The following is a 22,979-nucleotide window of genomic DNA, read 5'->3' as shown; positions in this document are numbered from 1 at the left end:
CAGCAGCATGGAATTTTTGGTTGAGCAAGGGTACATAAAGGGATTATTCTAACAGTAGGCTTTCATGAGGCAGGGGAGACAACGGAAAAGGGAAACAGGCGATGTTCTACCTATATAGCCCAGGGCATCCCCAGCTGCTGGGCTTCAAGGACGTGTATCCTCCTCTCCACCGGAGGCCTGCTGCTAGTACAGGTTTTCTCAAGGTCATCGTCAAGCATGCTTGCGTGACCAGTACAATTTCTCATTAGTGATATTTTAAGCAGCCTATCATTCTGAGGGATGGTTCCATTTCCCCCTTTTTGTTAATGCAGAAGCAGCAAAATCTGTTTTGCAAGTTCTCGAACCATTAGTCATCAGATTTCTGTGAGCATCTGAGGACTAAGCGTAAAATGATTATAGCAATAAAAAGTGTCATCATTCGACCTATAATGCCAAGACCAGTTTTTGGATCCAAGAAAGGGGTTTACATCAGACAGAATATCATTAATCCTTTGTGTGAAACTCACTCTTGGAACTGATTGTAAGGATAGCGAGGAATGCCCTGAATAGAATCTCGAAGCTGTTTAATATCCGCAGTTAAATTACTGCCATAATGACTAGTAATATGGTGAAATCTTGTTCCACGGTATTTCTGATTCATTATAGGTGTAGGAGTAACACAGAAGGAAGAAACATTCTAATCACACAGAAGGTGAAGCCTTATATTTGGAAGATCTTCTCTCCTGTATATATTCCGGCTTCTTCTAAATCAGAGACTCATGAATCTTTGATCTAGGACTTTGTTGATTCCAAGCCTTGCTAGCATTCTCGTGTCATTTTTGCACAAAATGTGTGGTTTGTACGGTCTGATGCAAGGCCATTCCCTCAGTGGTAGCCGTAACAGTAATGGCTATAATTCCTAGAATAGTTCAGTCGGAGGCACAGGTGACAACCCGGATTTGTGATTCTTGTCTGAAGTGTGTAGTATGTGTGTGGTGGGGCAGCGGTTGGGGGGACAGTTTTGTGGGTTGAGCCCCTGCTATCCCCAGGTATCTATGTCCACATAGATAGTGTCAGATTTGAGTTGCATTGTAGCACACCTAGCTGGTGTCAGAGAATTGTTGGTGAGTGGAACACCCCCTCCCACACCCGTGGTGGAGTTGAGCACAGAACCCTTATGATTCCAAATATGAGAATGTCCAAAAACAAATAAGACCTCACCCTTTTTGCTAGTTTGGCTAAAACAGAAAGTCTAAAATCAAAGCATGGTTTACAAATGCATGATGTTATGAGAAATGTTTTTTTTTTTAATTTTTTTATTTTTTTCAGCATAACAGTATTCATTATTTTTGCACCACACCCAGTGCTCCATGCAATCCGTGCCCTCTACAATACCCACCAAAGAACCTAGATGTCCATCTACAGACGAATGGATAAAGAAGATGTGGTATATATACACAATGGAATACTATGCAGCCATCCAAAGAAATGAAATCTTGCCATTTGCGACGACGTGGATGGAACTAGAGGGTATCATGCTTAGCGAAATAAGTCAATCGGAGAAAGACAACTATCATATGATCTCCCTGATATGAGGGAGAGGAGATGCAACATGGGGGGTCGAGGGGGTAGGAGAAGAGTAAATGAAACAAGATGGGATTGGGAGGGAGACAAACCATAAGTGACTCTTAATCTCACAAAACAAACTGAGGGTTGATGGGGGGAGGGGGTTGGGAGAGGGGGTGGGGTTATGGATATCGGGGAGGGTATGTGCTATGGTGAGTGTTGTGAAGTGTGTAAACCTGGCGATTCGCAGACCTGTACCCCTGGGGATAAAAATATATGTTTATAAAGCTGTAAAAAAAAAAAAGAAAGAAAGAAAGGATGAATCCCCATGTTTTGTAGCAACATGGACGGGACTGGAAGCGATTATGCTGAGTGAAATAAGTCAAGCAGAGAGAGTCAATTATCATATGGTTTCACTTATTTGTGGAGCATAACAAATAGCATGGAGGAAATGTTGTTTTATGAAGGTTTCATTCCACAGGCATGATTGATTACATTATTGACTATTGGCCATTGATCTTCATGTTCAGCTGTCTTCTCTCCGCAGAGGTCTGGCTGGTGGGGCTCAAGGGTCCATGCCTCTAATCACAAGTTGACCCCACTGCCAACAGGCCCCAGTTCCTAGGTGAGGGCCAAAAGCCAAGTCATTAACATAACAAAAGAAACTTTTATTGCTATCCTCATTGGAAATTACAGAGGTTTTATGCCTGAAATGGAGACACAGAACAAATAGTTCTTTTATATTTCTATTTCAGAGAGATAGAAAGCAAAGGAATAACCTAAAGAATTTTTAAAAAACCCTAGATCAGTGAATAAACTTGATGTATTTTTCTAAGTTTTCAATAACTTCCTTTTTGTAGCATGCTTATAACATATTGTAAACATAAATATAATCTCATTTGGTTATCAGTGATATTTAAAACACAGGGATATGCAGACAATATTAATTTAAATATTGTCTTAACTCTCCAGATGTATTTTAGTCCAAGCACATCCATTTTTAATTATATATGTTGTTTTGAAAACTTAACAACTGAACTAAGAAAAAAACTATGAGTTCTTTCAACAAAGTGAATATTTTGTTGGAAAAAAAGACTAGAAAAGTTGTATAGTATTATATACCAAAATCTTATCTCAAAGAACTTACCAACTTAAAAATTCTTAAAAATTTAGAAGATTAAAAAAAATTTAAAAGATATCATTGATACTTTTATTTGTAGCTTCTTTTTATGAAAAATTAATTAAAAGTTACAGGGAGGGTTTTTTCACATGTACTTTTAAAATGACAGAGACTCCAGAAAATAATTATTTGAGATCTCCTATTCAAAGACATTTTGATTTCAAATTTCCTGGGACCAAATGAGAGAAGAAAGCAAGATCCTTATATTTCTGAAAACCATCTTTGAATCTTCTTATTCTCTTAATAAAAATATAAATAGACTGAGTCCATCGAAATGGGAAAACATAGGAAGATGGCAGAGTTTTCTTCAAATTTTCAGAAATAACCAGAAATGTCAAGACTGCTAAGCAACAAACATTGAAATGAGTCAGTTTTAAAGATCTCATTGGTTTTATCAAATGATTCATGAATCAGCCAACATCCTATCTAACACTAGAAAGGCATTCCAAAGTCTACAGATAGGGAAAGGTTTTTTATTTTTTATTTTTATTTTTATTTTTTTTAAAGATTTTATTTATTTATTTGACAGAGATCACAAGCAGGCAGAGAGGCAGGCAGAGAGAGAGAGAAGGAAGCAGGCTCCCCGCCGAGCAGAGAGCCCGATGCGGGGCTCGATCCCAGGACCCTGAGATCATGACCCGAGCCGAAGGCAGCGGCTTAATCCACTGAGCCACCCAGGCGCCCCATGGGAAAGGTTTTTTAAAGACAAGTCAACTAAGTCATAATTTTTTTAAAAATAATTGCTCCAGGTGAAGTGACCTTCTTTTTGAGGATAAAAGAGTATATTAGGGGGATTACTTCCTTTTCTTTTGGAGGATGGAAAGGAGCCATGTGGCAGATTACATCATTGGTGCTGACCAGAAAATTCCACACTGACCAGTTAATACTACATTTCTGAGGGACGTTGAAACAGGAATTAGCTTAAGATATTAAGTCTTTCTCTGATTGACTTATTTCGCTAAGCATGATACCCTCTAGTTCCATCCACGTCGTTGCAAATGGCAAGATTTCATTTCTTTTGATGGCTGCGTAGTATTCCATTGTGTATATATACCACATCTTCTTTATCCATTCGTCTGTTGATGGACATCTAGGTTCTTTCCATACTTTGGCTATTGTAGACATTGCTGCTATAAACATTCGGGTGCACGTGCCCCTTCGGATCACTACGTTTGTATCTTTAGGGTAAATACCCAGCAGTGCAATTGCTGGGTCATAGGGTAGTTCTATTTTCAACATTTTGAGGAACCTCCATGCTGTTTTCCAGAGTGGTTGCACCAGCTTGCATTCCCACCAACAGTGTAGGAGGGTTCCCCTTTCTCCGCATCCTCACCAGCATCTGTCATTTCCTGACTTGTTAATTTTAGCCATTCTGACTGGTGTGAGGTGATATCTCATGGTGGTTTTTTTTTTTTTTAAAGATTTTATTTATTTATTTGACAGACAGAGATTACAAGTAGTCAGAGAGGCAGGCAGAGAGAGAGGGAGAAGCAGGCTCCCTGCTGAGCAGAGAGCCCGATGCGGGGCTCGATTCCAGGACCCTGGGATCATGACCTGAGCCGAAGGCAGAGGCTTTAACCCAATGAGCCACCCAGGTGCCCCTCATTGTGGTTTTGATTTGTATTTCCCTGATGCCGATCGGAGAAAGACAACTATCATATGATCTCCCTGATATGAGGGAGAGGAGATGCAACATGGGGGGTTGAGGGGGTAGGAGAAGAATAAATGAAACAAGATGGGATTTGGAGGGAGAGAAACCATAAGTGACTCTTAATCTCACAAAACAAACTGAGGGTTGATAGGGGGAGGGGGGCTGGGAGAGGGGGGGTGGGGTTATGGATATTGGGGAGGGTATGTGCTATGGTGAGTGCTGTGAAGTGTGTAAACCTGGCGATTCGCAGACCTGTACCCCTGGGGATAAAAATATATGTTTATAAAATAAAAAATAAATAAATTAAAAAAAAAGATATTAAGTCTTGGTGGGTCTAGCACAAATGACTCCATTTTGGGCCTGCTATTTTTTTTTTTTTAAACAAAACCTTTATGTGTGCATTCTCAAAGCATGTAGTAAACAGTATACAATAATGAATTTTCTCCAGGACAGATTGTTTCTTTTTACAGATAAAAGGCCTTTGAAAATCAAGAATTGAAAACCAAACTTGAAACAGCCACAGTGACTTGTACTACTTTTTTAGACAAATAATTAAGCCTCATCGTTGTTACCTTAACTGTATCTGTGACAGTAAATAAACACAAAATCCCACTAGTTGAACAAAATAGATGTTAGTCTCTGGATGCTTCCTTCTGAGCACAACAGAAACTTTCCCCATCCTCCCTCCTCCCCATGTAGGTCTCTCATCTCTTCTCCTCCTCCTCCTCCTTCGTCTTCTTCCTCTTCTTATTCTTATTCTCCTTCAGATTTATTTACTTATTTGATTGTTTATTTATTTATTTATTTTAGAGAGGGTGGGGAGGGCCAGAGGGAGAGAGAGTCTCAAGCTGACCACCTGCTGAGTGGAGCCCAAGTTGGGGCTCCATCCCAGGACCCTGAGATCACGACCTGAGACCAGATCAAGAGTGGAACCCTTAACCAACTGAGCCACCCAGGTGCCCATCTAGGTCACTCTTTGGAGGAGAGAGTGAGAGGAAATTTCAGAGAGCTGGCTTCAGTAAGATACCAACAGTGACAATAATAATGCAAATACCAACAAGAGGACACTGAACTACCATCTTGCCATTTTAAGCACCTGATGTATATTAATTCACCCCTCTCTTATGTCTACCCCGGGAGGTGGGTACTATTATTATCAGCATTTTTCAGTTATAGAAACTGGGGCACTTAAATTGGGTAGCTCACTAAGGTCACAAAGGAAATGACGGGGCCAAGATTGGAATCCTGGTGGCCTGGATCCACAGTCCATTCTCCTAGTCACTATGCAAATGGCACCACTCTGGGGAACAGTTGGCCTGGGTCACGCGTCATCCTCAGGGGCCTCTGGGTCTCTGGGGCAGTGAGGTGGGAGGAGGCTCAGGTTATGTCTAATATATTTTCACCCTTTATTGTCCTTTTATTTCTGCCTGTGCAACTATTAATCTACCCTATACCATTTGATATGTTTTTGAAATATCTCTGCATTCCTATACTGAGGCTTTTCATAATCTCTTTTAGGATTTTAATTTACTGAGAGATGATAGCTGCTATTATTGTAGTGAGGACATTGGAGTCTGAATTTACGAGTGAGGCTGAGGGAGGGAGGCTTTCTCTACTTGGCTGTGTCCCACAGCCTTCGTGATCCAGGCTACAGGGCTTCATTCAAAGAAATTGGGAGGTTTCCTTCCTCCTCTGGGTGGCCTGGCATGGCCTGGGACTCGAGCATAAGTAGAAGTACTTGACTGTGACATTTAGATATGAGGAATGTGGCAAATCTCTGGCTTTCAATGATGTTTCTATATCCATCATTTTCATATATTCTCTACTCAGTTTTAGTTAATGTCTAAATCTGCACTCTCATTCTATCAGTCCTTTTTTTTTCCCTTGAGATTTCTTTAGATTGAGATCCTCTGTTTCTTGGTCAAATAAATCATTTGAATTTTTTGTTTAATCATCAGTTAAAAGGGATTTTAACTTTCCCCGGTGCAGGTTTCCTGTCTTCGTAAGAAAAAATTTAAAATACCCATCTGCCATATTAAATTGCTGATTTTATCTGAATTGCAACCCAGATTTCCTAATTTAAATGAGAATTGGTTGAACAAGCATTTTTTCATTTCATTTTTCGTTCAATTTTTCATTTCATTTCATTTTCATTCGCAAGTGGTCTGCTCTTTGGGTTCATCCACTTGTTGTTCTGCTCTATTTCTCCTGGAGCTGACATAGGATGTGGCCTCTTATCAGTCCACTTGGGAAATAATAAGGGCTTCTCGTGGCCCTGGGGGAACATGGCAAACTACCCGAAGCCTCCCTAGGACAGAGCTGTGACAATGCAGATCCACCATCTGGACCACAGAGTGGTGTTTCCATTCACTGGGGCGGGAACTGCGGATCTGTGTGGTCTAAAGTTGTTCAGGTCAGAAAGGGCATCTAACTGGGATCCTCATTTCCCAAAGAAAGGAAGCAGTTAAGTCAATGGAACTAAGTCAGGAGGAGGAATTGAATGTGTATTAGTTGGCATTCTCCAGAGAAACAACTGACTGTTTATACCTACATCTCCATGTCATCTCTCTCTAGAGAGGGATTTATTAGAAACTGGCTCACACGGTTATGACCCAGGCAGGAGAAGACCAATGTCCCAGCTCAAAGACAGAGGGTTAGAAAGAGGGGTGTCTCCCTTACTCAGCCTTTTTGTTCTGGCTCAACCAGTTGGATGAGGCCCAGCAGCACTGGGGTGGCAATCTGTTTTACTGAGTAACCGATTCAAATGTTAGCCTCATCCAGAAACACTGTCATAGGCCCAGAGCAAAGTTTCACCCAATTGGGCACCTTGTGGTCCAGCGAAGCCAACACAAAACATGAACCATCACAGCATATTCCACAAGAGTGAATGAAGCTTCTGGGTCATGGGGAAATGATACCAAATGAGGTCACGGAGGAAGAAAAGAGATTCCCATCTAGGAGACTGTGCAAGTGCATTTGAGGACCTTTTAAGTGCTTTGAAATTTCATGGAGAGTTTTATCCACATTTTCCATGTTCTAATCCTTGTGGCATCATTGAGAGTACCTTCAAATCTGGCTTCTAGTTAATTAATTCCTCTGTATCTGCTTAGCCCTCTAGCTGAGTTTATAATTTTAGTTATTTCATTTGTCAATTCTAGAAGTTTTGCCTGGGTTCCTTTCAAATGTTTGGACATTTTTGGTAATCTTTCATCTTGATGTGAATACATTCTTTTGAAAATATCAGAGTTTGTCATTTGCAGTATGTGGTCTTTGCAAGCTTTTCTTCTCCTTCTCCCGCCCCTCCCCTCCCCTCCCCTACCTGCCCCGTGCCCTCCTCTTCCTCCACCTTCCTCTTTGGTTCACATTCTTCACTGTTGTGTGGGTTCTGATTATTTCCTCAAAAGTTTTTCGATAGGAATATATTAATGCCTGGCTTTAAAGCACATTCCTGTAGAGTAAATTTTATACATATTCCTCTCGGTACCTCCAATGCGAGTAGATGTAGTAAACTCACATTTTGGCTTTGATTTCTCAGTCCACACAGGCAATGTGAATTTCAGGCTATGAAAATTAATAAAGGTAATTTATAAATAAAATGAATGGAAATTAATATGTAAGGGCTTACTTGTTCATGTTAAAATAACCATGCTTTGGGAGAGGAGTGGTTTCCCAGTGCATTTAAGGGGATGACCTAAGCATCCCATCTTGCAACCTGGAGATCTTGTCTACTGCAACAGAACTCCAGAAAAAAAAAAAAAACACCCCTCCAAGCCCTGTGGAAAGGCCCATATCAGGTCTTGCTAACCAACCCTGTGCTGCCAAACTCCAGGGAAGAGGCTCTTGGATTCATGTAGCACATTTGAGGAAATCTCCAGATTCTGTGGGAACTGCACACCATGCTGTGACCTAAAAGTACAAATTTCCCAGCACTGAAGTGGATGGCATCTCAAGAGACAGCTTTGCCAAGATGCCTGGATGAGACCTATGTACCTTTTCTCACCCTTGCTTCCTCTTTCCTTTGTGGAAAGGCAGTGTTCCATCCCACATTTACCAAACCCTTTTAGAAGGGGGCAGCATTTTTGTTGTTGTAGTTATGATCCTTCAGACACAGCCTCCTCATAATGCCATGACAAATCAATCTTTCCCCTTGTTTTTGCTGGAGGGCAGAGGTTTCTGAATCCACAAGTCTTTGTTTCATTGGAACCACTAACAGACTCTGGATTCTTAGCCACATTCACGATCTCTGCATTTGTACACTTACAGGGTGTATTATTGGATAATGTTGCTTTCTAAACAATTCTTTGAGATAATACAATTCTAATGCAGCTTTGACATCTGGCTGTTTTGCAAATAGTTGTCCACCTGTTGTGTCATGTCTATACCTGCGGTGCATCTTCCCGAGGGCACTCGGTTAATTCTCTGACGAGTTGCTTGCAGGGCCCACTATTCTGTTTTCATGGCTGTTTGAAGCAGGGACTCCAGGAGGCATGCATGGCTCTGGGTTGGCCTCCATAGGGAGAACAGTTCTCTCCTAAGTCACAGTAAGTGCCAATAACCATTTTCAGTTGGCTACTTTCTGACCTAGGGTCCTGATTTAGAACCACAATACAACTTGGAATTTTCATGTGAATTTTTATTTTTCTTAAAGATTTTATTCATGTATTTATTTAACACACAGAGAGGGAGAGAGAACATATGCAGCGGGAGTGGCAAGCAGAGGGAGAGGGAGAAGCAGATTCTTCTGCTCAGCAGGGAACCCAATGTGGGACTTTATCTGATCCCGGGACCCCAGGATCATGACCTGAGGTGAAGGCACATGCTTAACCAACTGAGCCACCCAGGGGTCCTGGCTTTATTTATTTGAGAGAGAGCTGCATGTGCAAGCTCTTGTGTGAACAGAGGAAGGTGCAGAGGGGGAGGGAGAGGGAGAGGGAGAGAGAATCCCGAGATAAAGAAAGATCACCCACGACAGAATGGGAACTACTTACTGACAACAGGAGAGTGAGTCAGGGGGGCACCTCCACCCCCTGCATTTGGCAGAGACTCAAGTCAAAGGCAGGTGGAGGAGCGGGAAAGCTTTTGGGTGCTGAAAGGGGAAGGTCAGATGACAGGTTGTTGGGGTGGGGGAGCAGGACAGCAGCTGACAGAAGAGGGCTGTTCTATGTCACAGACCATATCTGAAGAGCATATCTATTTCTCCTCTTGGTCTCAAGTTCGGGGGTGTGTGTGTGAAGTTGGGAGCAAGAACAAGAAAAGCTATCTGGGGCCGATCGCTGCAGAAATGTGGCTTGGCTTTCCAGGAGGGCCTCTGCAGAGCTTGTGGGTCCAGTCCTGCCTGGTTTCTTGGCAGATTTAGAAAGTTCTGTAGACTGGAATCCCTCTCCTAAGCTGTCTTCAGACAACTGAACACCTTCTATGGATAGAGAAACTGTATTTCATAACAACTATGATCAGTACTGTACATAATAATTACAATAATGATCAATAATAATTATAATAATCTACATATCATTCAATGTATAAATATTAATATGTATGAAATTATATAATCTATATATCATGCTTATAGCATGTATGTAATTATACATATTTATAATAATTATGATAACATAAGTGATAAACTAAATTAAGACATAATAAAGTAATACATTAACAAAGTATTAAATAATAAAAATTTTATGATAAAAATGATTAGCTCACTGGGAGCCAGAGATGCTCCTTTTTCTTATTGTGAGCTGGTCGCAATGCTTTAGGCTGCCAGGTGTCTGATCTCCAGATAACTGAGTGTTTCTGTTCATGGATTACCAGCATTTTAGAGCACTTTGTGCAAGGGACCACCACCTGCATGACCAGACTATGATCTGCTTTGTGTGGGCCCCACAAACTCTGGCAAGACCCTTCTGTTATCAAAGGTCTTTAGTGAAAGCCCTGAGAATTTGATCTCAACTTGAAAAATTGTGTGATGAAAAATTAATGCACAGAGGCATGAGGGACAATGTTGGGTTGACAACAGATTTTAGTATTTAAGAGCACTGGTATTCTAGAATGCCATCTTGAGGGGTGCCTGGCTGGCTCAGTGGGTATAGCATGTGCCTCTTGATCTGGGGGTCATGAGTTCAAGCCCCACACTGGGCATAGAGATTACTTAAAAAAATGCCATTTTGAACGTAAAAGAACTTGAAGAGGCTGATAATATCTGGAAATACTACCAAGGATCTCAAGGGATCTGGAAATGCTAGAAAAGGGCTGCAACTCAGCTCTTCAGCACCCACGGTTAAGCGCTGTATCCTTTTTACTATTTGCACGTCATCAAGACAAGCCATCTGCTCACTCAGTACAAGAGACCAAAAGCTACTTTAAATCTGAACCACTTGCATGTGGAAGACGCTAGATCCTCATCCTTATTTGCTGGATGACTCGCATGTCCTGCAAGACAGCTTCTCTCAGGTGAGGAATTCGTTAGAAGGAAAAGACAGGTGTCAGGCTGTGAGAAGATGAAATCTGATGAACACAATGGTTTCCCAAAGGCCTTGGACCTATCGTGTTCTTTTCTCATTGCTATTTTATTTTGGCATCTAGTCTATAATAGCTCCAATATTCCTCTAGTTATCTCAGACTCTCCTTTCTATCAAGTGAATATTCTGTAAATCAGACGAATGATCATTGGCATTCATATCATGCACACACAACTGAGAATGGATTCTCTGTTTACCACTGGATTCTCTGTTTATCCTCAAAGCCTGCCTCCTCCTCCTATTCTGTCTCCTCTATATTCCATGTGAAAGTAGGTGGAATTCGTGGCTCAGGGAAATCAATCCCTTATGAAGAACTCAGCCTGGGTCTGTGGGCAGAGTGTTGTGTCACTGGTACTTCCCTAAGATCTCTATCAGTTCCAAGATCTTGGGATTTTATTTTATTGTGTGTGTGTGTGTGGGGGGGTGTTTGTCTGTTTGTTTTTTGTATACTGGCCTTATATATTGGGGAAAAAAACAAGTACCAAAAACTTCACTTAATCTCTTTAACAGAAAGGAGTAACCTGCCTAGTAAAATTAACCTAAAAAATTTAAAAACAACGTGTATGTTTCTTTGATGACATCTGAAGCTTCATTTCACTCTTAAGAGCAAAGACATTGTTTTAGTTTTTGAGAGGAATTAGATGAAATTTAGGCACAGTGCAGGCATCACTAATCACTATTCTATCATTTTCAAATATTTTTAATGGAAGATTACTGTATAAAATCAAGATACAACATAACATAGGTATATTTTCCTAAAAGTCTTAAGTGTTTGAAAAAAAGAAAAGCAATTTTCAGGTAATAGATACAAAATTTTAAAACCAGCCAAGGAAGTATAGTTTATACCAGCTAAATGCAAGCTGACATGGATCTCACAAGATAACAAAACCAGAATCATCTGTATCTTCGTCCATTAACTGCTCATGTGTCTTGAGCTCGCCAGCCTACACCAGCCATAAAGATACAACCCCAGCCACAGACAGAGCCTTGGAAAATTTGTCCACTGGACTCTGGGCCAGGGATATCCATCAGGTGAAGGATGGGCTCTCCCAGGCACCTCCACGCCCACGCTGGGCCGGCTCTGGGCTCCAGAGTGGAGTTGAAAATTTCACCAGGGTCATCCTGCCTGGGCTCCTCTCAGCCAGTGTGAGCGCTGCCGGTCTCACGAGTACGATTTAGAAATATCTGTGGACAAAAACCCATCCTTCCTTTGTGGTCCTCAGTCCATTGGACACCCTTTGTGGAGAGAGAAACTATTCAAAAAATATAACAGTGGGGCACCTGGGTGGCCCGGTCTGTTAAGCATCTGCCTTCTGCTCAGGTCATGATCCCAGGGTCCTAGGATTGTGTCCCGAGTTGGGCTCCCTGCTCAGCGGGAAGTCTGCTTCTCCCTCCCACCACTCATGTTCTCTCTCTCTAATACATAAATAAAATATTAAAAAAAAATAATAATAAATAGGTCAACTAATCTTCAACAAAGCAGGAAAGATTATCCAATGGAAAGAAATATATTCTCTCCAACAAATGGTGTCGGAAAAAATGGACAGCCACGTGCAGAAGAATGAAACTGGGCCATTTCTTTTCAGCAGACACAAAAATAGACTCAAAATGGATGAAAGCCCTAAACGGGAGACAGGAATCCATCTAAATCCTGGAGCAGAACACAGGCGCAACCTCGGTGACCTTGGCTGCAGCAACTTCTTGCTAGACACGTCTCCAAAGGCAGGAAAGGAAAGTCAAACCTGAACCATTGGGACTTCATCCAGATAAAAAAGCTTTTGCACAACAAAGGAAACCGCTGACAAAACCAAAAGACAACGGGACAGAATGGGAGAAGATATGTGCAAATGAAAAATCAGATAAAGGGCTAGTATCCAAAATTTATAAAGAACATGTCAAACTCAACACCCAAAGAATAATCCAATCAAAAAATGGGCAGAAGATACCAACAAACATTTCGCCAAATATGACATCCAGATGGCCAACAGACATATGAAAAAAAAATGCTATACATCACTCAGGATCAGGGAAATACAAATGAAAACCACAATGAGCTGACCACCTCACACCAGGAAGAAGGGCTACAATTAACCAGTCAGGGAAGGACAGATGTTGGAGAGGATGGGGGAGAAAGGGGAATCTTCCTCCACTCTTGGTGGGAATGCAAGCTGGAGCAGCCACTCTGGAAAACCATATGGAGGTTCTTCAAAAAGTTGAAAATAGAGCTACCCTACCAGCCAGGAATTGCACTACTGGGTATTTACCCCAAAGATACAAATGTAGTGATCCAAAGGGGCACCTGAACCCCAATGTTTATAATGTTTATAGCAGCAATGTCCACAATAGCCAAATTATGGAAAGAGATCAGATGTCCAATGACAGTTGAATGGATAAAGAAGATGTGGGATAAACACACACACACACACACACACACACACACACACACACACACACACACAGGTGGGACCAGATGCACACATGCTAAGCATAGCATCTCTGTGTGGCCGGCACCCACTGCATGCTCCGACCAAGCTCAGAAGCACCGGGGGGTCCGGGCCTCCAGTAGGCGCCCTTGGCCCAAGACAGAGAGCAGCAGGCAAACAAGGAGCTCAGTTTCCTCACTTGGGTGGTGGTGATGGGAGCGCTCCAGACCCGCTGCCCACAGGGGCATCCTGCTCATGAAGGCCCCTGGCACCGGCCCCCTTCCCTTCCCAACTCCCCACAGGGCCCAGATAGTAACCACCCAGGGAACCACCCATGCTCAAACCTCAATCTTGAAATCTACTTCTGGGGGAACCCAGTCTTTGATACCACAGAGGGCCTGGGGGGAAGTAATCCCTCCCGTGACAAGAAAGGATATGTGCTAAGGTTACCCTACAGGTGGCCCTAACACGTCTAGCCCAGAAATCCCGGCCGTGACAGCCCCATGCTTACGACAGTGCTAAAGTCGGCGGCTGTCTTTCCCAGCCAGCAGTCAAGGGCTGTGTGCCATGCTCCGGAGACCAATGTCCCGAAGAGCCCTGCATTTGGCGTTTGTGTAGAGTGCATGGGATCTCAGTGGTCACAGAGTTGACTGGGGGGAGTGTGATGCTCCTGATTTCTGCAGCTGGATTTATTTTCTGACTCCGCAAGTGCCCAGTGAGTGATTTCATCCCTTCACCTGTCCACTTACTGGGACCGCTGGCCCACTCTCAGCCCAAGTCCCTGACTTGGGAACCGTGAGGTGTACATGCCTTTTGTCCACACCCCTGAGAACCTGGCCTCCCCACGCCTGTGGGTCCCAACCCAGACCTTCTGCCTCTTCATCACTCCCTCTCCAGACCCTGGGGCAAGCGGGTGCTCAGCTGCACTGGTCAGAGTCACCTGCTCCCTCCACTGCCCTCTGCCAGCAGTGGGGGCCTTCCCACACGGATCAGGGTGAGGATGGCTGGCTTGAGGGTCAGTCCTGCCTGCATTTCTCACCTTTCTATGCTCACACCTATTGTCTCCACCTTAGAAGCCCAGAGAGAAACTGCACATCAGCAGTCCCTGCAATGACCCCGGTTCTCACACTTAAATGGGGGTGTGCGTGTGTCTGTGTCTGTGCAGTGAGGGTAGCAGACAGCAGAGCAGTGTGCCATTTCTGAGGTCCCTGGCGTCACCCTCCAGCCCCAGGTGTATGGAATGGAACAAGCATGAGCAGATGGCAGCAGCTTCTCCACACCCTGTGCCCCTGAAGCGAGTCCAGTGCAGGGAGTGCAGGGTCAGAGTGGCACCAGGGGAACATGCCATGAGGCCCCTGTCCTGCTGTCCAGAGCTGGCCCAGGGCTCTGGCTTGGGTGTGGGAGGAGAACACACCCAGCACAGAGCTCCTCGGCTTCCCCCTCTGCCCTCGGAAGCACGGCGCACATGCAGTCCGTGGCTCCTCCTGCACTGGGGCTGTCGGTGCATGCTCAGTTCGGGGCCGTGGCAGATGGCCAGGTGGGCTCCCCAGCGGGTCTCAAGTGTGGGCTTCGGAGAGCGCTATGTTTCTCAGATCTCCTCTGCAAAGTGCCAACTGTGGCAACACCATCTTTCAGGCCAGGAAAAGGAAACACGCTGCCAGGTGGTGAGCCACGCTGCTGCTTAATTAACGAGCCTCCCAGCTTGCGGGCACCAGTTGCGGTTTGTAAGTAGTTTGTGCACTGGCTGCACCCACGCACGTGCGGTCGGAGTGCTCCCTTGCTTAGAGCAGAGGCTGCCCAGGCATCCCCGCCCACTGGCAACAGGAGGGGTCTCTGTCTCTGTCAGACGTTTATTCTCTGCCAGGCACGTTGTCCGCGTTCATCCTGAGAGCACAGCTGATGTTGAACTCATGGAAGTGCTCAGAACACGTCGTGAGGCAAACCTGAATTCTGAGCATCGCTTTGCCATGGTGCAATAGGCGGTTCTGCGTATCTCAGGGGTTATTGGGAAGATTCAGGAAAATTACGTGGATGGAAATCTTCCAGTCTGGAATTTGATAGTTAACAATGTCTGCTGTGATGGTTAATCTTCTATGTCAAACTTGCTAGGGCCCGGTACCCCAGTACTCAGCCAGACGTGATTCTGGATGTTTCTGTGGAGGTGTGTGTGTGTGTGTGTGTGTGTGTGAGAGAGAGAGAGAGAGAGAGAGAGAGAGAGATGAGACTAAGACTTAAATCAGCAGACTATGAAAGAAGGATTATTTTCCATGGTGTGGCTGGGCCTTGTCCCATCAGTTGAAGGCCCTCCTAGGAGGGTGGAATTCTGCTCCCAGACTGCGTTCAGGATGAAGCTGAGACACTCCCTTGGGCCCACCGCCTGCGGCCTCACTTGCCACAATGCACGCTTGCCAGCCTTCACCGTCCATGAGCCCATCACTGGAATAACTTTCCATCTCTGTACATATCCTATTGGTTCTGTTTCTCTGCCGATCCTGACTAAAACACCGATGAGGAGGACCATAGTTCAACAGTGTGAAGTGTACCGGGACGGCGTAGCAGGCAGTCATTGAAGAGAACAGGTCACACCTGTTTCTTCTGACCTAGAAAGACATCGGTCAGAAGACAGTTTAGCTTCTCAAGCACACGACGTCTTCAGCGGACAGGTGCACAGGGGCAAAGTGTGTGCATGCCTACAGGCACCCAGGAGGTGGAAGGGACATGGCACGCTGCTGGCCGATGCCCTCGGATCGTGACTGGGCTGCTGGGTGCTGCTGGCAGGCAGGGAGATGCCCTTCTCTCTGTGCTCTGTGGTGCCTTGATTTCCGCGTATACCGTTTCTGTCGTTAAAAGACTGGCAAATGCGTATATGTAATGGGAAGGATTGATTTTGAATCCCCTTCTCAGCCATCTGCTGGCAGGGAGGACAGCGTGGCCGAGTCTGTCTGTGCCAGGGCCCCTCCTGCCTTGGGACCCCCAACCAGTGCGGCCCTGATTCTACAGAGCCTCGCCGACACAGCTTGGAGTGTCCATGGTCATGTGTGGTTTTAGAGGACACTCATCCTGCAATTCTGGCCCTGGTTTCCAGGCTCTCCAGGAGCTGGGAGGCCCACAACGCAGCTGGGGAAGCAAGGGCCACGCGCTCGCACCTGAGGGCACCATGCAGTATGGAGCTGCTCCTAGGTGCAAGACCCTCCTGGATGCTGAGAGGCCAGACGTGGCTCTACTGGAGGTTCCCAGGGAGGAGCATTCTGCAAACCGCGAGAGCTGTGAAGTCTGGGTATTGAGGCCCGGCCACCTCAGCTTTGGGGTGTCAAGGGGCAGTCAAGCGGCCCGATTCCCTTGCAGAGATGCTTGCAGGGTGGGCTGCCCACTGCTGGTCACTGGCTGGAAGAAGTCAGCCGAGGCACATGCGCCCTGCACAGAGACCTGCCTCCTGCCCCTCCTCCACGCAGAAGGACTCAGGGCTTGAGGTTCCTAGGCATCCTCCTAGGCCTGCCGCCCTGGGCCATTTAACCCAGCAGGGGGTCGTCTGAAAGTAAACCCCAGTTGCCACCTGCAGACAAGCCCTGCCTCCAGCGTCTGCGCCCAGGCAGCGTCTGCGCACCGGCAGACAGCAGACACGCACGCGGCGGACCAGCGGCGCTCGGGTGAGGCGCGTCAGAAGCATCCAAGCGCTGCAGTGGAGCCCGCCTGTCCGCACCCTGTGAGCGCTCCTCGCTCCGGAATCCCCGTGAGCTGTGCGGGGGGGCGTCAGTCCCGGCGCTGGTGCAGCCTGGAGATGCGGTCGCCCCATTAGCAGACCCCAGTGCAGCGGCCCTGGATCTGTTCCGCAGCAGGCTCCCAGCGGCGAGGGCCGCTGTCCTGAGAAGTCGCGGAGCCCGGGGACCGCTGGGAGCCACGATGCAGCTCAGAACCGCTGCCCGCGTACGGACTGTCCAGCCCCGTGTCCTTTGTCCCTGAGTGTGCAGAAGGGCGGCTCCTGCAGCTGACGCGGGCGGGGCGGGGGCCGGGCAAGGAGCTTGGGGTTGCTCAGAGGTGCCGCCCTGCCCGCACCCTTCCAGAGCCTGAGGGCTGGGGCCACGCGGCTTCCGTCGTCCGTCCTTCCTTCCTCCAAGGAAGACGGCGGGACCACAGCAGCATCCCGTCTTCCCGTCGCGGCTGGAAGTGCCGGAGCCTCCGCGGCAGCTTTGAGCGTCCGAGGGCCACGGCCTGACGTGCCGGAAGTATCCCATGCCAGCTGGCAGCCAGGAATGGCCACAGCTGGAAGTGGCGGAAGTACGCCAGAAGTGCCGGGAGTATGCTGGCCACTTCCGCCAGGCGTTCACAGGGAGCGTGGCACGCTGCGGAGCAGGATGTCCCTGAGGCGCCCTCCCGGCCTGCCTCCCCGACGCCTGCTCCCCCAGGCCGGCTGCCGAGGCGCTGAGAGAGCTCAGCTGTGAACACCCGACTCCTTAAAGCTCAGCCTGTTGGGTAACCCCGTGACTCCCTTGCGAGCCCCGCGTTGGTGGGTGCCGCGGCTGGCTGCGCACCTTCGCCTCCCGTCGCGTGTTTACCGGCGGCAGAGCTGGGGTTAGATACTGCGGCCTGCGGGACAGACTGCTCCAGCGTTTCCAGAGCCCACGCCACCGTGGCCGGGAGAGACCGGAAACGCGTGCGCCGGGTGCACTGACGGCTCTGCCCGCAGCTCCCTGGTCCTGAGGAACCGTCGTCCAAGGTGGGTCTCCGGCGGACCTTCCGCTGCTCTTACTGGTAGCGAGCTGCCCCATTCCCCTTCCGTAAGAGTTGGTGCTCTGGGTCATCCAGTCTTAATCTCTTGCACTGCTCCAAACGACCTCGTCTCCTGCCCCCTTTCAGCCAGGTATCCCGTGGGCTGCGACAGCCGTGTGGGCAACAGGGGCCAAGGACGCCCCCTCTCCACCACTGGGGGAGCTGAGGGAGGGCAGCCCCCGGGGGCTGGGGCTCGGGGTGGGCTGCGTCCAAGCTGGTTCTCTCTTTCTGGGACACTTCGGGGATTCTCGGGGACTCTGATGGCAGCACCCTGGCATGGGTGGGTGGTCCTTCCTTCCCAGGTGCCCCTCAGCCCTGGCTTCCCGCTGTGCACTCTGCAGACTCTGATGGGATCCACCCCCACCCACCCCAGAGCTGGCCTCTGTCCAGCAGACGTTCCTGCTTAACCTTTGGTGGTCCTGGGAGGCTTGTGTGCTGTCGGTGGGGTGCACGTGCCACAGCCCGCGTGGTCAAGACCGCTCAGTCCATGTCGGTCTGGAAGGCTGCCTTGGGCTTATGACCGGGGAGGAAACCTCTTTCCCCAGGGGGAGGAGAGGGAAGGCACCACAGAGCTCCGGACAGCCCCATGGGACCTCGTCTCACCACCCCATGTCTCCCTGGGCAGACCTCTGGAGTGTGTGACTTTGGGGTCAACCCTGTGCAGAGCCTCCTGAGATGACCCAAGGCATCTCTGTAGTGTGTGGATACCGAGCGCCCTGTTCTTAGCCTGTGATGGGATGCAGCATCCCAGCATGGACCCCAGCGAGTCCCCCTCCACAAAGGCACATGCTGCTCCTCCTGCCCGAGGACGGATCTCCTCCCCTCCTGTAGCTCGGCTGCCCTGCGGTCTTTTTGGATGCGCAGAATGTGCCAGAAGCGACACCGTGTTGTTCAGAGCTGGCCCCTGAGAGTCTATTCCATGCTCCCACTTCCCTGCAATCCTGCCGCCATGCTGCCGGGGGGAGGGGCCCCCTGCAAAGAAAGGCCCCTGGGGAAGACAGACAGCAGGTCATGCCTGCTGGACGTCTGCCCAGCATGTAGGAGTGCTCCCGACCCCCGCCAGCCAGCGGAGGTCTGCTGTGCATGTGTCCCCGCCCCGTCAACCCACACTTACAGGAGATGATCTGAGCCTGTGGTTCTGAGCCCCCAGATGCTGGAGCGGCAGCAGGTGACTGGAACCGGGAGCCACAGCAGATTTTACAGGGAAGGTGTGCTGCCATCGACACCGGTTGGTGATAAGTCTCCGTGCGTGACCTGGCAGTTTGACGGTGAGTCCCTAGGTGAGTAGCAGGGGAAGGGGTGCTGTGAGGGGAGACTGGAGGGGTCATTGGGGAGCCCCCCTCTGCTGGGGACGTGGGCAGTCAGGCTGTAGTCTACTGGGCGGTGAGCGGTATGTCCCAGCCTCACCGCAGGCCTGCTGTCCTGCCTCTCTGCACACATTTCTGCGCCCATTGCTGATGTAGGGTTCAGGCAATGCCCTGCACCCCGTTCTCCCATGGTGGAAGTCCGGGTCACCCAGACGGTGGAGACAGAGCCCCTCTGGGCACATGTGGAGGCCAGCACGCCGTCCAGGGGCCCTGCAGCCACAGCCCAGGGGTTCCAGCAGGGGCCAGCAGTCCTGCTCACCTTCAGCGGGACCATTAACCCCCTCTCGTGGAGGGAGGGGCATCACACATTTGGGGACCAGCTATGGAACCATCCCGGAGGCACTGTTTTTCCACCACTGGCTTGGCTTCTGTTTCTGCTGTGCAAACTCTGTGTCCCAGACGGGACTTCCCCTCCCTGGACGCTGGGCCCTGTGGCAGGAGAGTGGCCGTGCTGTGGTTGCCTCGGGTGACAGTGATGGTGCTGCCAGGCTCTGAAATGGGGCTCGTTCATTAGTGCAGCAGAGCTGGGTGGGGCCCACTGGCCAGAGGGGCAGGACGTGGGGCAGGACACAGGGTCAGCCGAGATGCGGGGAGCTAGCTGTAAGGCAGAAGGGGGATGGAAGGTGGAATGAGGAGGGCTTGGTGGCCGAAAGGCTGTGGGGCTGGGAGCGAGCCATCCGGGGAACCCCAGGAGCCCCTGCATTGGGTTGGGTCCCACCTCAGGCCAGCTGGCCATCAGGCAGGGCTGAGTAAAGGAGGCCCAGAGAAGCCAGAGAGTCTGCGTGGAGGCCAGCTGGTTGGGGGGGGGGGGTCCTCGAGGCAGCCTGGCTTGGGTGATCCCCCACCAGAGTGCACTGGAGTCCCGAGGGCTCAGCTCTGAGCTGGCTCAGTGCCATGTGCATGGGAACTCACTCATTCATCGTTCCTTCAGCCAACTAGCGTGTTGTGAGGACCTGCTGTCTGCTGGGCACATTCCCCTGCATGGGGCATAGAGGGATGGACAAGATAGAATGTAGCCAGCCCCCAGGAGTTGGAAGTCCGGTAAACAGGCGACCCTGGCCTCCTGCCCACGCCCTGTGTCCACGGGGGAGGTGGTCTCTCTGACCTCTCTGCCAGGACGTCTGCTGGCACCTTCCTGGTACTACTCACAGGCTTACCTGGTGGCTGCGTGCCATGTTTGGCCGACAGGTTGAACGTCTGCCCCACTCCCACCTGCCCTTCTCTGTGTCAGCCTTTCTCATCCATCCTGTGTGGACATGGACCCTCGTGTGAGGACGGAGGTGTTCTCAGAGGAAATCCTCCATGCCAGGAACGGGGAGGACCTGGCCCTTGGAAGCTGCTGCTTCCTACACTGGGGCCCCGGTGTCCTAGCGCAGGTGTGACCTTCACAGCCTCAGCAGTGATGGTTCTAGCTGCTGCCCCCAAATCCAATTCCAAAAATAAATCTATTAGAGTCTCACAGACTCTGTAACTTCTGTCCCACAGCTCCTTCACGCTCACATTGACAGCATCTCCGTTCCCCAGGTGGTTGGAAAACAGAGTCCACCACGTCTCCTTCCCAGGGCTGGTAAGTGCTGCAAAGCAGACATCCTGTTTTCATTTTTATTGTTGAAGAATGTATGGCAAATTTCCACAACACGGGATTCTTGTTATTAGTGAGGAGCCTTTATTAGGAGGGCTTTTTCCTCACTAGCAGAGTGGGAACCAGTAAGTGTTTCTGGAGTTGGGCAAAGGCAGGTCAGACAGAGGTCAGGAGGTTGGTGGACACTTGTCGCTGGAGGTTGTTGCTGGCCGAGCAGCACGAGGGGTTTGCCTTCAACCCATCTCAGAGCCATGCTGAGGGGCACACGTGTCTTGGAGCCAAGAACACTGAGCCTCGGACCCGTGGTCAGCTTGGTCACCATCCCTACACCCCGTCCTCTGCTTCGGGATGTCCAGGTGGGAAAGTGACATCCTGGCCTGTTGTAGACCCTTCCTCACACGCTTCCCACCAGCCCTTCCCGGCCTCTGGCTAACAGCCCCAGCCAGGTGGCCCTTTCCTGGACCCCCGAGGGCATCTTTCCTCTGGGAGGCTCCATAGAGCAACACTGGTGGGTGTTGTTATGGGTCATGTTCTTAACGTCACACCCGAGTTAAATCTGTGCTGATTCAATTAGAACACGTTAAGTGGAGGGACTTTTTCATCGTTCCATGACTGGGTCCTGGGTGAGCGGCTTCTCTCTGGACACAGCTGTCCTCATTGCTGGGCTGCGAGCAACCGGCCAGGCCCTCCCTGGTCAGCCTGTGTGCTGAGAGGTTTTATGGCAGGATGGCAGAACTGGAAGCCCATGCCCCTGCACACACGGGACACTGAGGGCCGGGCGGCAGGGGTGGCACACTGCTCGGAGCCACACAGATAGGCTTCTGTCCGAGGGGGTCAGCCCAAGGCCTGAGGGGCTGTAGAAGCTGCACTTGAGGAGCTGGCCGGGGCTTGGGCCAGATGGGGTCCCAGCCTCCGGGAGACGCCACGTCCCACTGCCCCCAACCTGGGAATGTGTGACGTCACCTTGCAGGAGGGGCTTCGCCGATGTGACTGATTCAAGGTTCTCACTGGGGGTGGGGTGATCCTGGATTGTTGGGACAACACCAGGTCAGTGCGAGGAGCCTCCTACGTGGGGGCAGGCGGGTCTGTGTCAGACAAGGTGAGACAAGGGAGGCAGAGGCGTGTGTGCACACGTGTGTATGTTGCCTTGTGTGTGCTTGTGTGTGGAAGAGACAGACCGGGAGCCAGGGAAGCAGGTGGAGGACTGCCGCCGCTGCTGGAGGTGGAGGAGGGCCCTGGGGACAAGGGCACAGGTGTGTCTGGACTCCTCGGAGACAAGAGAACGCACTCGCCTGGGTCCTCCAGAAGGAGCAAGTCCCCGAATTTAGACCTCGTGGCTCCAGAGCTGCAAGAGAGCGTGTGGTGACTTTTCCCGGTGGCCACGGAAAACCCGTTAGAGGCATGACAGCCTGCCTCTAGTTCAAGAGGGAGACGGGCTGTGAGCGGTGGGTCTCGGTGCTGACCATGGCCTCGGGGTGACGGGGATGGCGGTGGCCCGGAAGCTTCAGGCCGCACGTGCACAGTGCCTTTCTTGGCGCCCGGAAGACAGGATTATACAGGTTTAGATAATCGAATCAATCAATAAGTTAAAGAACAAGAACAGCTGAAGCAAAAAAAAAAAGTCAAGCGTACGTTTTGGCACAAGGTGGAACTTGTAAGTCTCCAAGCAAAAGTTTTCATTCAGATGCCACCATCCACTCTGAGTGTTCAGAAATATCTTTCCACCGTGCAGTCCCAGTTTCAGTCTCCTGGAATAAAGAACAGACAACAGACTTAAACTGACACCTGCCTTCCTTCGCTGGTGGACCATCACAGCCCAGCCTGATGGGGTTCTCCCGCGCGTGAACAGTTTCCGTGAGCTCAGGGGAATGCTTCTGGGGGCTGTCCGCTCCTGGACCCCCCCCCAAAGCCCTTCTGTGCTGTCACCCACCGGCCTCCAGCGCTGGAGG

The 22,979-nt window shown here is 49.3% G+C and overlaps 1 protein-coding gene and 2 pseudogenes across 3 annotated transcripts in view; all 3 read left to right on the top strand.

Annotated features, from left to right (window-relative positions):
* Nucleotides 1-22,979, top strand: part of LOC125086968 (ATP-sensitive inward rectifier potassium channel 12-like) — an 874,374-nt gene that overhangs the window by 120,125 nt on the left and 731,270 nt on the right. The gene's annotated exons all lie outside the window — the stretch shown is intronic.
* On the top strand, nt 102-10,986 carry LOC125086706 (ADP-ribosylation factor-like protein 15; annotated as a pseudogene).
* The window catches only part of LOC125086705 (uncharacterized), an 8,916-nt pseudogene continuing 6,641 nt past the window's right edge, over nt 20,705-22,979 (top strand).

Source organism: Lutra lutra, chromosome 16, assembly GCF_902655055.1.
Source record: "Lutra lutra chromosome 16, mLutLut1.2, whole genome shotgun sequence".
Classification (NCBI taxonomy): domain Eukaryota; kingdom Metazoa; phylum Chordata; class Mammalia; order Carnivora; family Mustelidae; genus Lutra; species Lutra lutra.
The sequence above is the reverse complement of the archived record's forward strand: the minus strand, read 5'-3'. Positions and strand labels throughout refer to the sequence as shown.